Source organism: Mytilus edulis, chromosome 7, assembly GCF_963676685.1.
Source record: "Mytilus edulis chromosome 7, xbMytEdul2.2, whole genome shotgun sequence".
NCBI lineage: Eukaryota > Metazoa > Mollusca > Bivalvia > Mytilida > Mytilidae > Mytilus > Mytilus edulis.
Genome location: NC_092350.1, coordinates 92,262,198 through 92,277,839, shown reverse-complemented (window position 1 = coordinate 92,277,839; position 15,642 = coordinate 92,262,198). Strand labels below are relative to the sequence as shown.

Sequence of the window (15,642 nt, the reverse complement as noted above, 5' to 3'; positions counted from 1 at the left end):
AAATAAAAAAGAAAATTTCTTCAAACATTTTTATGCCCCACCTACGATAGTAGAGGGGCATTATGTTTTCTGGTCTGTGCGTCCGTCTGTTCGTTCGTCCGTCCGTCTGTCCCGCTTCATGTTAAAGTTTTTGGTCAAGGTAGTTTTTGATGAAGTTTAAGTCCAATAGACTTCAAACTTAGTACACATGTCCCCTATGATATGATCTTTCTAATTTTAATGCCAAATTAGAGTTTTTACCCCAATTTCACGGTCCACTGAACATGGAAAATGATAGTGCGAGTGGGGCATTCGTGTACTGAGGACACATTCTTGTTTTGAGAGGATTAATATTCAACAGCATAGTGAATTGCTCTAAGAGAAAACAAAAATTTTAAGTTCATTAGAACACATTCATTCTGTGTCAGAAACCTATGCTGTGTCAACTATTCAATCACAATCCAAATTTAGAGCTGAATCCAGCTTGAATGTTGTGTCCATACTTGCCCCAACCGTTCAGGGTTCAACCTCCGCGGTCGTATAAAGCTACGCCCTGCGGAGCATCTGGTTATAAATTTAAGATTCTACGTTTTCGAGATATGGGATTTTATTCATTACAAAAAGGGGGATTTCCAGTTTTCGGACAATAACTCAAAAAATGCTTTGAGCAGTTTTCCTAAAATTTAGGTGAATTGTTTTATCTATTGACGTTAGCTCCCTTTCAATCTTTTTTTATAAATTTCCGATTTTAAGTTTAATTGTTATGGGGATTAATTAATTAATTAAGGGGGATTGAAAACACGAAGTATGGTGAAATATTTTATTAGCATTGATAGAATGTGCCAAGAACTAAAACATTGCACAATCATGAAAAGTAAAATCACAAAAATACTGAACTCAGAGGAAAATCAATTTGAAAAGTCCATAATCACATGGCAAAATCAAAAAACAAAACGCATCAAAAACGAATGGACAAGAACTGTCATATTCCTGACTTGGTACTCTGTGTTACACAATGTATATATAAGCATTGATAGAATGTGCCACGAACTAAAATATTGCACAATCATGAAATATCTCTGTGTTATAAGCATTCATAGAATGTGCCAAGAACTAAAAACTTTGCAGAATCATCAGTTTCATTCGAAAAATATATAACTATAAATTAATGATGACATATAACAAATCAATTATTGTTAAGCAAACAAAATAATTAGTTCAAAATCAAAATGTTGCAAATATTGACTTCTTCTTGTTGATAATCTACCAAAAGTGTCCAACTTCAAGACCGATGTACAAATATAGTGATAAAGAAAGGTCACCATGAAGTTGTAACCATATTGTAAGGCAACACTTTGTCTTCGGAAGAAAGATATGAGTAACAGTCTAAAACTACAAAGACCATGTTTATTCAATTTCTAATGCAACTATTGATAACCACTAAAAAATGAAGAAAAAAAAACCCACTTTGATGTCAAAGCATTACTCATATAGATATACATTAAGTGGATGTGATATGATTGCCAGTGAGACAACTATCCACCAATGCTCAAAATGAAGTGGATGTAAGCAAATATAGGCAACTGTTCTGCCTTCAACAATGTGAAAAACCCATACTGTACAGTTGCCTTAAAAGTCCCTGACATGAAAAAGTGAAATAATTTACATGAACACTGACACAGTGACAACCTAATTTATAAGAAAACAATTTACAGGTTCCTGACTTTGGAGAGGCACGTTAAGAATGTGGCGGGGTTAAACATCTTGGTGAGTGTTCAACCCTCCCCTTAATTTGAACAGTGGTGTTACAGAGCAACATAAGAACACACTGTAAAGATAAGTTGCAATGGGCTTTTAAACTCAAACGATCGTTATGAGGCACAACAATAACTAACATTAAAATAATAGACACGAAAGCACCAAAATAAGAGTACTTGCATGCAGTTACTTAAGTTATGCCCCTTTGAAATGTTAAATTTATGGAAAATGGCCTTGTTAGAGCTGTCACGAGTGTAGTTCTTGCCAGATTTTTATAAAACTTATACAATTGGTTAATATCAGCAATATCTCAGACGAGTTCTATAGTGGTGGACGATCGACTTTTATTTAAAGAGTTATGCCCCTTGGAAATTTATGGAAAATGGTCTCATTAGCGCTCTCACAGGTACAATTCTTGCCAGATTTTTATAAAACTTATACTACAGGTTAATATCAGTAGTATCTTGGACAAGTTGTGGACGATCAACTTTTTTAAAAGAGTTATGTCCCTTGAAAATATAAAATAAGTGCAACATGGGGGACATTGTTCTTTTATTAAACTTAACAAGGTGAAGAAATTGGAACGATCAAAAGAATGGCATCATGCCTAACTTAATGCTTGAAATATATTTATAGCTTATTGAGATTTAAAACCTCCTGTAAATTAATTTTTATATTTCTTTGTTTTCAGGATATAATGGCAAGTTGGGATAAGGTAAGATTTTGTTCTTATATTTCAGAGGTCATGTGACCGATGTTGTCTATAGACTACACAAAGATACACGTGGTCCAAGGACACAGTTATCGTCCTTTGGTTTTCGTTGTCTACAAATACAGTCCCTTGTCATGCTTGTGTAAACAGTGTATAACTTGCATGTTTTATTTGATACACTTTCCCAATTTATTTCTTGATATTAAATGCATGAAATATTAGGTAGGGGGATGTAATTACATGTTAAAAAATTAGTGATTTGGTCCAGTTCAAAAAGGTCAAATTTTATCACGTCTGAAGCTGTCAAACTGAATTTTACAGCCCTTAACACAGAATTGTCAATATTTTGAGTTAGAGCTGGTAGAAATTTCTATAATTTTGATAGTATTTGTCTCACTGGTAGTACACTACACTGTCAAAATCTTTTTGAGAAAGAGCTGGTGTGATTTTTTTGATTTGAATTTATTGTCTAAAAGAAATGCATTAAGAAATAACTGTGTTCTCGGGCCACGTGTGTAGTTCATTATAAATATAGATGGAAATTGGAAGAAAAATCAAAATGACACTAGTTATAAGAATTTCAATGTACAAAATTTGAAGAAGCAAACCTGATATATTATACAATGATACCAAGTCTTCTTTTTAAAAAAACTCAGAAATTACAAACAGCGGTTTAACTGTCTTAGTCAGTTGTTAGTTGTTACATTTGGAAAGCAAACTGTAAAATCGGACATCTTAAGCAGAATAACTAAAACTATAAACAAGTAGTTTGTTTATTTGAATTTATTTATTTATCATACATTATTATGTGCAGGAAAGAAATGCTTATGCTTTGTTTTACTTACAGAAACTTTGTATAGCTGCTTATGCGGGAAACATTAAAGATGTGGAATTATCTTTGAAGAATGGAGCTAATTTGGAAAATACAAGTTGGGCTGTAAGTGAAGTAGAAATATTTAAAACATATAAATGTATTTACGGACAGTACACACAAGATGAATCATATATAAATCCCCCTTGTTTGTTCTGAGTGATTCATTGTTAAACAGAGAAAATATTGGTTATTACAGGTATTTCCGTATTGTACATAAGACTGAAGTAAGAAACATTGTAACACATCAGCAAAACACATAACTAAATTAATTAACAAAATATTGATGTATACCACACCTATCAACCAGATGAAATAGTGGATAAAATACCAAGGAGGTAATCAAATTACAAAAGTATAAGGAAAAAACATAAAATATGTCATTACACACTACACAGAGCAACTAAAAAAACATAAAATATGTCATTACACACTACACAGAGCAGCTCAAAAAAACATAAAATATGTCATTACACACTACACAGAGCAGCTCAAAAAAACATAAAATATGTCATTACACACTACACAGAGCAGCTAAAAAAACATTAAATATGTATTTACACACTACACAGAGCAACTCAAAAAAACATAAAATATGTCATTACACACTACACAGAGCAGCTAAAAAAAACATAAAATATGTCATTACACACTATACAGAGCAGCTCAAAAAAACATAAAATATGTCATTACACACTACACAGAGCAGCTCAAAAAAACATAAAATATGTCATTACACACTACACAGAGCAGCTCAAAAAACATAAAACATGTCTTAACACACTACACAGAGCAACTAAAAAAAAACTTAAATATGTCATTACACTCTACACAGAACAACTAAAAAAAACATAAAATATGTCATTACAAACTACACAGAGCAACCAAAAAACATAAAATATGTCATTACACACTACAGAGAGCAGCTCAAAAAACATAAAATATAGCATTACACACTACACAGAGCAGCTCAAAAAACATAAAATATGTCATTACACACTACACAGAGCAGCTCAAAAAAACATAAAATATGTCATTACACACTACACAGAGCAGCTAAAAAAACATAAAACATGTCATTACACACTACACAGAGCAGCTAAAAAAAACCATAAAATATGTCATTACACACTACACAGAGCAGCTAAAAAAACATAGAATATGTCATTACAAACTACACAGAGCAGCTAAAAAAACCATAAAACATGTCATTACACACTACACAGAGCAGCTAAAAAAAACATAAAATATGTCATTACACACTACACAGAGAAGCTCAACAAAACATAAAATATGTCATTACACACTACACAGAGCATCTAAATAAACCATAAAATATGTCATTACACACTACACAGAGCATCTAAATAAACCATAAAATATGTCATTACACACTACACAGAACAACTCAAAAAAACATAAAATATGTCATTACACACTACACAGAGCAGCTTAAAAAAACATAAAATATGTCATTACACACTACACAGAGCAGCTAAAAAAACATAAAACATGTCATTACACACTACACAGAGCAGCTAAAAAAAACCATAAAATATGTCATTACACACTACACAGAGCAGCTAAAAAAACATAGAATATGTCATTACAAACTACACAGAGCAGCTAAAAAAACCATAAAACATGTCATTACACACTACACAGAGCAGCTAAAAAAAACATAAAATATGTCATTACACACTACACAGAGAAGCTCAACAAAACATAAAATATGTCATTACACACTACACAGAGCATCTAAATAAACCATAAAATATGTCATTACACACTACACAGAGCATCTAAATAAACCATAAAATATGTCATTACACACTACACAGAACAACTCAAAAAAACATAAAATATGTCATTACACACTACACAGAGCAGCTAAAAAAAACATAAAATATGTCATTACACACTACACAGAGCAGCTCAAAAAAACATAAAATATGTCATTACACACTACACAGAGCAGCTCAAAAAACATAAAACATGTCTTAACACACTACACAGAGCAACTAAAAAAAATCTTAAATATGTCATTACACTCTACACAGAGCAACTCAAAAAAACATAAAATATGTCATTACAAACTACACAGAGCAGCTCAAAAAACATAAAATATAGCATTACACACTACACAGAGCAGCTCAAAAAAACATAAAATATGTCATTACACACTACATAGAGCAGCTAAAAAAAACATAAAATATGTCATTACACACTACACAGAGCAACTCAAAAAAACATAAAACATGTCATTACACACTACACAGAGCAGCTAAAAAAACATAAAACATGTCATTACACACTACACAGAGAAGCTCAACAAAACATAAAATATGTCATTACACACTACACAGAGCATCTAAATAAACCATAAAATATGTCATTACACACTACACAGAGCAACTAAAAAAACATAGAACATGTCATTACACACTACACAGAGCAGCTAAAAAAACCATAAAATATGTCATTACACACTACAAAAAGCAGCTAAAAAAACATAAAATATGTCATTACACACTACACAGAGAAGCTCAACAAAACATAAAATATGTCATTACACACTACACAGAGCATCTAAATAAACCATAAAATATGTCATTACACACTACACAGAGCAACTAAAAAAACATAGAACATGTCATTACACACTACACAGAGCAGCTAAAAAAACCATAAAATATGTCATTACACACTACACAAAGCAGCTAAAAAAACATAAAATATGTCATTACACACTACACAGAGAAGCTCAATAAAACATAAAATATGTCATTACACACTACACAGAGCATCTAAATAAACCATAAAATATGTCATTACACACTACACAGAGCAGCTAAAAAAACCATAAAATATGTCATTACACACTACACAGAGAAGCTCAACAAAACATAAAATATGTCATTATACACTACACAGAGCATCTAAATAAACCATAAAATATGTCATTACACACTACACAGGGTAACTCAAAAAAACATAAAATATGTCATTACACACTACACAGAGCAGCTCAAAAAAACATAAAATATGTCATTACACACTACACAGAGCAGCTAAAAAAACATAAAACATGTCATTACACACTACACAGAGCAGCTAAAAAAACCATAAAATATGTCTTTACACACTACACAGAGAAGCTCAACAAAACATAAAATATGTCATTACACACTACATAGAGCATCTAAATAAACCATAAAATATGTCATTACACACTACACAGAGCAACTAAAAAAACATAGAATATGCCATTACACACTACACAGAGCAGCTAAAAAAACCATAAAATATGTCATTACACACTACACAGAGCAACTAAAAAAAACATAAAATATGTCATTACACACTACACAGAGCAGCTCAAAAAAACATAAAATATGTCATTACACACTACACAAAACAACACAAAAAAACATAAAATATGTCATTACACACTACACAGAGCAACACAAAAAAACATAAAATATGTCATTACACAATACACAGAGCAGCTCAAAAACATAAAATATGTCATTACACAATACACAGAGCAGCTCAAAAAACATAAAATATGTCATTACACACTACACAGAGAAGCTCAACAAAACATAAAATATGTCATTATACACTACACAGAGCAACTCAAAAAAACATAAAATATGTCATTACACACTACACAGAGCAGCTCAAAAAACATAAAATATGTCATTACACAATACACAGAGCAGCTCAAAAAACATAAAATATGTCATTACACACTACACAGAGAAGCTCAACAAAACATAAAATATGTCATTATACACTACACAGAGCAGCTAAAAAAACCATAAAATATGTCATTACACATTACACAAAGCAACACAAAAAAACATAAAATATGTCATTACACACTACACTGAGCAACTCAAAATAACATAAATATGTCATTACACACTACACAGAGCAACTAAAAAAAACATAAAATATGTCATTACACACTACACAGAGCAACTCAAAAAAACATAAAATATGTCATTACACACTACACAGAGCAGCTAAGAAAAACATAAAATATGTCATTACACACTACACAGAGCAGCTCAAAAAAACATAAAATATGTCATTACACACTACACAGAGCAACTAAAAAAAACATAAAATATGTCATTACACATTACACAAAGCAACACAAAAAAACATAAAATATGTCATTACACACTACACTGAGCAACTCAAAATAACATAAATATGTCATTACACATTACACAAAGCAACACAAAAAAACATAAAATATATCATTACACACTACACAGAGCAGCTAAGAAAAACATAAAATATGTCATTACACACTACACAGAGCAGCTCAAAAAAACATAAAATATGTCATTACACACTACACAGAGCAACTAAAAAAAACATAAAATATGTCATTACACACTACACAGAGCAGCTAAGAAAAACATAAAATATGTCATTACACACTACACAGAGCAACTCAAAAAAACATAAAATATGTCATTACACACTACACAGAGCAGCTAAGAAAAACATAAAATATGTCATTACACACTACACAGAGCAGCTCAAAAAAACATAAAATATGTCATTACACACTACACAGAGCAGCTAAGAAAAACATAAAATATGTCATTACACACTACACAGAGCAACTCAAAAAAACATAAAATATGTCATTACACACTACACAGAGCAACTAAAAAAAACATAAAATATGTCATTACACACTACACTGAGCAACTCAAAATAACATAAATATGTCATTACACACTACACAGAGCAACTAAAAAAAACATAAAATATGTCATTACACACTACACAGAGCAACTCAAAAAAACATAAAATATGTCATTACACACTACACAGAGCAACACAAAAAACATAAAATATGTCATTACATTAACACAAGACATGAGATATATCAGTTCTTCCTTACACAATACATCATAACACATGACATCAGATATATCGTTCTTCCTTATACAATACATCATAACACAAGACATGAGATATATCAGTTCTTCCTTATACAATACATCATAACACAAGACATGAGATATATCAGTTCTTCCTTACACAATACATGAGATATATCAGTTCTTCCTTATACAATACATCATAACACAAGACATGAGATATATCAGTTCTTCCTTACACAATACATCATAACACAAGACATGAGATATATATCAGTTCTTCCTAACACAATACATCATAACACATGACATGAGATATATCAGTTCTTCCTTACACAATACATCATAACACAAGACATGAGATATATCAGTCCTTCCTTACACAATACATCATAACACAAGACATGAGATATATCAGTTCTTCCTTACACAATACATCATAACACAAGACATGAGATATATCAGTCCTTCCTTACACAATACATCATAACACAAGACATGAGATATATCAGTTCTTCCTTACACAATACATCATAACACAAGACATGAGATATATATCAGTTCTTCCTAACACAATACATCATAACACATGACATGAGATATATCAGTTCTTCCTTACACAATACATCATAACACAAGACATGAGATATATCAGTTCTTCCTTACACAATACATCATAACACATGACATGAGATATATCAGTTCTTCCTAACACAATACATCATAACACATGACATGAGATATATCAGTTCTTCCTTACACAATACATCATAACACAAGACATGAGATATATCAGTCCTTCCTTACACAATACATCATAACACAAGACATGATATATATCAGTCCTTCCTTACACAATACATCATAACACATGACATGAGATATATCAGTTCTTCCTTACACAATACATCATAACACAATACATGAGATATATCAGTTCTTCCTTACACAATACATCATAACACAAAACATGAGATATGTCAGTTCTTCCTTACACAATACATCATAACACAAGACATGAGATATATCACTTCTTCCTTACACAATACATCATAACACAAGACATGAGATATATATCAGTTCTTCCTTACACAATACATCATAACACAAGACATGAGATATATCAGTTCTTCCTAACACAATACATCATAACACAAGACATGAGATATATCAGTTCTTCCTAACACAATACATCATAACACAAGACATGAGATATATCAGTTCTTCCTAACACAATACATCATAACACATGACATGAGATATATCGGTTCTTCCTTACACAATACATCATAACACAAGACATGAGATATATCGGTTCTTCCTTACACAATACATCATAACACAAGACATGAGATATATCAGTTCTTCCTTACACAATACATCATAACACAAGACATGAGATATATCAGTTCTTCCTAACACAATACATCATAACACAAGACATGAGATATATCAGTTCTTCCTAACACAATACATCATAACACAAGACATGAGATATATCAGTTCTTCCTTACACAATACATCATAACACAAGACAAGAGATATATCAGTTCTTCCTAACACAATACATCATAACACAATACATGAGATATATCAGTTCTTCCTTACACAATACATCATAACACAAAACATGAGATATGTCAGTTCTTCCTTACACAATACATCATAACACAAGACATGAGATATATCACTTCTTCCTTACACAATACATCATAACACAAGACATGAGATATATATCAGTTCTTCCTTACACAATACATCATAACACAAGACATGAGATATATCAGTTCTTCCTAACACAATACATCATAACACAAGACATGAGATATATCAGTTCTTCCTAACACAATACATCATAACACAAGACATGAGATATATCAGTTCTTCCTTACACAATACATCATAACACAATACATGAGATATATCGGTTCTTCCTTACACAATACATCATAACACAAGACATGAGATATATCAGTTCTTCCTTACACAATACATCATAACACAAGACAAGAGATATATCAGTTCTTTCTTATACAATACATCATAACACAAGACATGAGATATATCAGTCCTTCCTAACACAATACATCCTAACACAATACATGAGATATATCAGTTCTTCCTTACACAATACATCATAACACAAGACATGAGATATATCAGTTCTTCCTTACACAATACATCATAACACAAGACAAGAGATATATCAGTTCTTCCTAACACAATACATCATAACACAAGACATGAGATATATCAGTTCTTCCTTACACAATACATCATAACACAAGACATGAGATATATCAATCTTCCTTATACAATACATCATAACACAAGACATGAGATATATCAGTCCTTCCTAACACAATACATCCTAACACAATACATGAGATATATCAGTTCTTCCTTACACAAAACATCATAACACAAGACATGAGATATATCAGTTCTTCCTAATGCAATGCATCATAAAACAATACATGAGATATATCGGTTCTTCCTTACACAATACATCATAACACAAGACATGAGATATATCAGTTCTTCTTTATACAATACATCATAACACAAGACATGAGATATATCGGTTCTTCCTTACACAATACATCATAACACAAGACATGAGATATATCAGTTCTTCCTTATACAATACTTATGTGAACCAATTCTGTTCTTGACATATAAACACTTTACTAACAACTTTGTCATACTAAGCACACAACATTTTACACCTCAATAATAAAAACTAATACTGATTTACCATACCTGTACATGTGACACTGGATCATACAACATGCATTTACCACTCCTCTACTGAACATGACATGTGACACTGGATTATACAACATTTATTTACCACTCCTCTACTGAACATGACATGTGATGCCTGATTATACAACATTTATTTACCACTCCTCTACTGAACATGACATGTGATGCCTGATTATACAACATTTATTTACCACTCCTCTACTGAACATGACATGTGATGCCTGATTATACAACATTTATTTACCACTCCTCTACTGAACATGACATGTGATGCCTGATTATACAACATTTATTTACAACTCCTCTACTGTACATGACATGTGATGCCTGATTATACAACATTTATTTACCACTCCTCTACTGTACATGACATGTGATGCCTGATTATACAACATTTATTTACCACTCCTCTACTGAACATAACATGTGATGCCTGATTATACAACATTTATTTACCACTCCTCTACTGAACATGACATGTGATGCCTGATTATACAACATTTATTTACCACTCCTCTACTGAACATGACATGTGATGCCTGATTATACAACATTTATTTACCCCTCCTCTACTGAACATGACATGTGATGCCTGATTATACAACATTTATTTACCACTCCTCTACTGTACATGACATGTGATGCCTGATTATACAACATTTATTTACCACTCCTCTTCTGAACATGACATATGATGCCTGATTATACAACATTTATTTACCACTCCTTTTCTGAACATGACATGTGATGCCTGATTATACAACATTCATTTAACATTTTTGCACTGATCAAGACTGTGTCACCTGATTATACAACATGCATTTATCACTTCTGTACTGAAATTGACATGTGACATCTGATCATGCAACATTTACTTGCCACTCCTGTACTGAACATGCCATGTGACATCTGACTATACAATATGCATTTACCACTCCTGTACTGAACATACCATGCAACCTCTGATCATAAAAGATGCATTTACCAATCCAGTACTGAACATGACATTTGACACATGATCATACAACATGCATTTACCACTGCTCTAATGAACATGACATGTAACACATGATCATACATCATTCATTTACCACTCTTGTACTGAACATGACATGTGACACCTGATCATACAACATTCATTCACTCTTGTTCTGAACATGACATGCGACACCTGATCATACAACATTCATTTACCACTCCTGTACTGAACATGACATGTGACACCTGATCATACAACATTCATTTACAACTTCTGTACTGAACATGACATGTGACATCTGATCATACATCACTCATTTACCACTCCTGTACTGAACATGACCTGTGACACCTGATCATACAATATACATATTCCACTCCTGTATTGAACATAACATGTGTCACCTGATCATACAATAGTCATATACCATTCCAGTACTGAACATGTCATGTGTCACCTGATAATACAACATTCATTTACCACTCTTGTACTGAACATGACATGTATCATCTGATCATACAACATGTATTTACCATTCCTGCATTGAACATGACGTGACAATTGATCATACAATATACATATTCCACTCCTGTACTGAACATGACATGTGTCATCTGATCATTCAACATTCATTAACCACTCCAGTACTGAACATGACATGTGACACCTGATCATACAATATACATTTTCCACTCCTGTACTGAACATGTCATGTGTCACCTGATAATACAACATTCATTTACCACTCTTGTACTGAACATGACATGTATCATCTGATCATACAACATGTATTTACCATTCCTGCATTGAACATGACGTGACAATTGATCATACAATATACATATTCCACTCCTGTACTGAACATGACATGTGTCATCTGATCATTCAACATTCATTAACCACTCCAGTACTGAACATGACATGTGACACCTGATCATACAACATTGATTTACCACTCCTGTACTGAACATGACATGTGTCACCTGATTATACAACTTTTACATACCACTCCTGTACCCAATATAATGAGCATGGCATATGACACCTGATCATACAACATACATATACCACTCTTGACCTGAACATGACATGTGACACCTGATCATACAATAGTGTTTCCTGCAGCTTTTAAAAAGGGCAGGGTAATTGTTAGCTCAGAGGGCACATTAAGCGCGATGGACAACAATTTTAGGGCACTTACTTAACATAAACAGGCAATTTCTATAAAATGGATTTATTTAAAACATACTAGTTTAATACTATAAAAAGGACATATACATCTGTAATCAATCATTAAAACGAATTGTTAAACAAGAAAAAGTGTTTAAAACATATATATATGAAATATTTAAAACAATAAACACAATTAAAAACAAAATCAGTTCTTTAAAAACAAGAAAGCACTATGTCATATACATGTATATAAAAATATTGCTTTGGTCATATCAATTGTCATTGACAAATCCTCCTTTTTTTCCCTAAAAACAGGATGACACATTCCCTGATATCCAGGGTCATTTTTAGTAACCAAAATTTATTAAATTACAAAAAAAAATAAAAAAATAACGTTACAAATTAACCCCTTCCCCTCTACACCCTTTTTCAAATTAAATTAATATAGATACAACAAGTTTTACTACTTTCATGGCACTACCATATCAGCTGTTTATTTTAAATGTCTATAAATAGCCAGACATAGTTGTCTGTTACTTAGGTGTTTTCCCAAGTATTTTTCCCGCCTAAAATGATCATGTGACATGTTTGTAAACAAAAGAAAACATTTGATCAAGGAATTCATTTATTTTCTGGATTATTCTGCTTTTAATAATTTAGTTTGGACTTTTTTTCATTTCATTTAAGGTACAGTCAAGCATTTGTATTTAAAAAATAGTTTGCAAAGAATTTTTACTTTTCAATTTGACAAATGTCTCATGATCGCCGTTCTATGGCTTGTTCAACCATGCAAACAATGTAAATTATGTAAATTAGAAATCTATCAGCTGTAAAAAAAAATTATCTAAGCATCACATCGATGTTTTATCATTAATCTTCTAGGCAAAACGATGTTTCTGGGACTTGGGGGATACAATCAGGACCCGTGATTAGTATCTGTATTCACTATTCAATCTATTGCAGTTTGCTAATGATAAATCAGCTGATTACGAAATCGATTACAAAATGGCGACCTAGTGAACTTTTGTTTTGAAGGGAAATAACTCGAGTGGTATTCATAAAATATGTCTTTCAGTACCGGTTGTTATTTACGACGAGAAGGCATGGCGTCAGGAATTTCGACAAAATTAGGGCAGGGCGCCAATTTTTTTTCCCAAAAAGGGCAGGGCGTCGAGAAATCGAGGCAGGGCGCCATTACACGCCAAAACCACCTGTAGGAAACACTATACAATATTCATTTACCACTCTTGTACTGACCATGAAATGTGACACCTAATTATCATACAACATTCATTTACCACTACTGTACTGAACATGACATGTGACACCTGATCATACAACATGAATTTACCACTCCTCTTCTGAACATGACATGTAAAACCTGCTCATACAACATTCATTTACCGCTCCTGTACTGAACATGACATGTGACACCTGATCATATAACACTAATTTACCGCTCTTATTGTGAACATTACATGTGTCACCTGCTCATTCAACATTTATTTACCTCTTTCACTGAGCATGACTTGATCATACAACATTGATGTGACAGCAATGACACTCTTCTACTTTTATACCGACGTGTAACATAGCAATAATACTTTTAACACTCACACCAACATTGACATAAATATGTCATTCTTATTCCCCATACAAACATATGACATAACATTTATACGCAACACCAACATGTGACCTAGCAATGACACTCTGTTACTCAATCTAATAATATGACATAGCAATGACACTTGCATACTCAACACCAACATATAACATAACAATAACATTCTTTTACCCAACACCATCTCAACTCCATCATGTGACATAAAAATGACACTCTTGTACTCAATCTAATAATTGACATAGCAATGACACTTGCAAACTCAACACCAACATATAACATAACATTAACGTTCTTTTACCCAACACCATCTCAACTCCATCATGTGACATGAAAATGACACTCCATCTAAACACCAACATGTGACCTAGCAATGACACTCGTTTACTCAATCTAATAATATGACATAGCAATGACACTTGCATACTCAACACCAACATATGACATAACAATATCGTTCTTTTACCCAACACCATCTCAACTCCATCAAGTGACATAAAAATGACACTCCATCTAAACACCATCATGTGACCTAGCAATGACACTCTTTTACTCAATCTAATAATGTGACATAGCAATGACACTTGTATACTCAACACCAACATATGACATCATGTGCTCAAATTCAATATGTGATAAAGCAATGCCACTCTTTATTAAGCACCAACATATGACATAACAACGTCACTCTTATACCCAACACCAACCTCTGACATAACCATGACACTCTTACACCCAACAATTACTTATAAACTTAACAGCAACATGTGACATAGAAATTTCTCTTATACTCAACACCAACATGTGTGACATAGCAGTGACAATATTATACTCAACATCAATTTGTTACATAGCAATGACACTCTT

At 32.4% G+C, this 15,642-nt stretch overlaps 1 protein-coding gene across 1 annotated transcript in view; it reads left to right on the top strand.

The window, feature by feature from the left end:
- Positions 1 to 15,642, top strand: part of LOC139482479 (uncharacterized) — a 94,314-nt gene that overhangs the window by 28,780 nt on the left and 49,892 nt on the right. Inside the window, exons 5-6 of the mRNA XM_071266390.1 lie at positions 2,429 to 2,452; positions 3,297 to 3,386. The gene's annotated coding sequence lies outside the window, so the exon portion shown is untranslated. The remainder of the gene's footprint in view (positions 1 to 2,428; positions 2,453 to 3,296; positions 3,387 to 15,642) is intronic.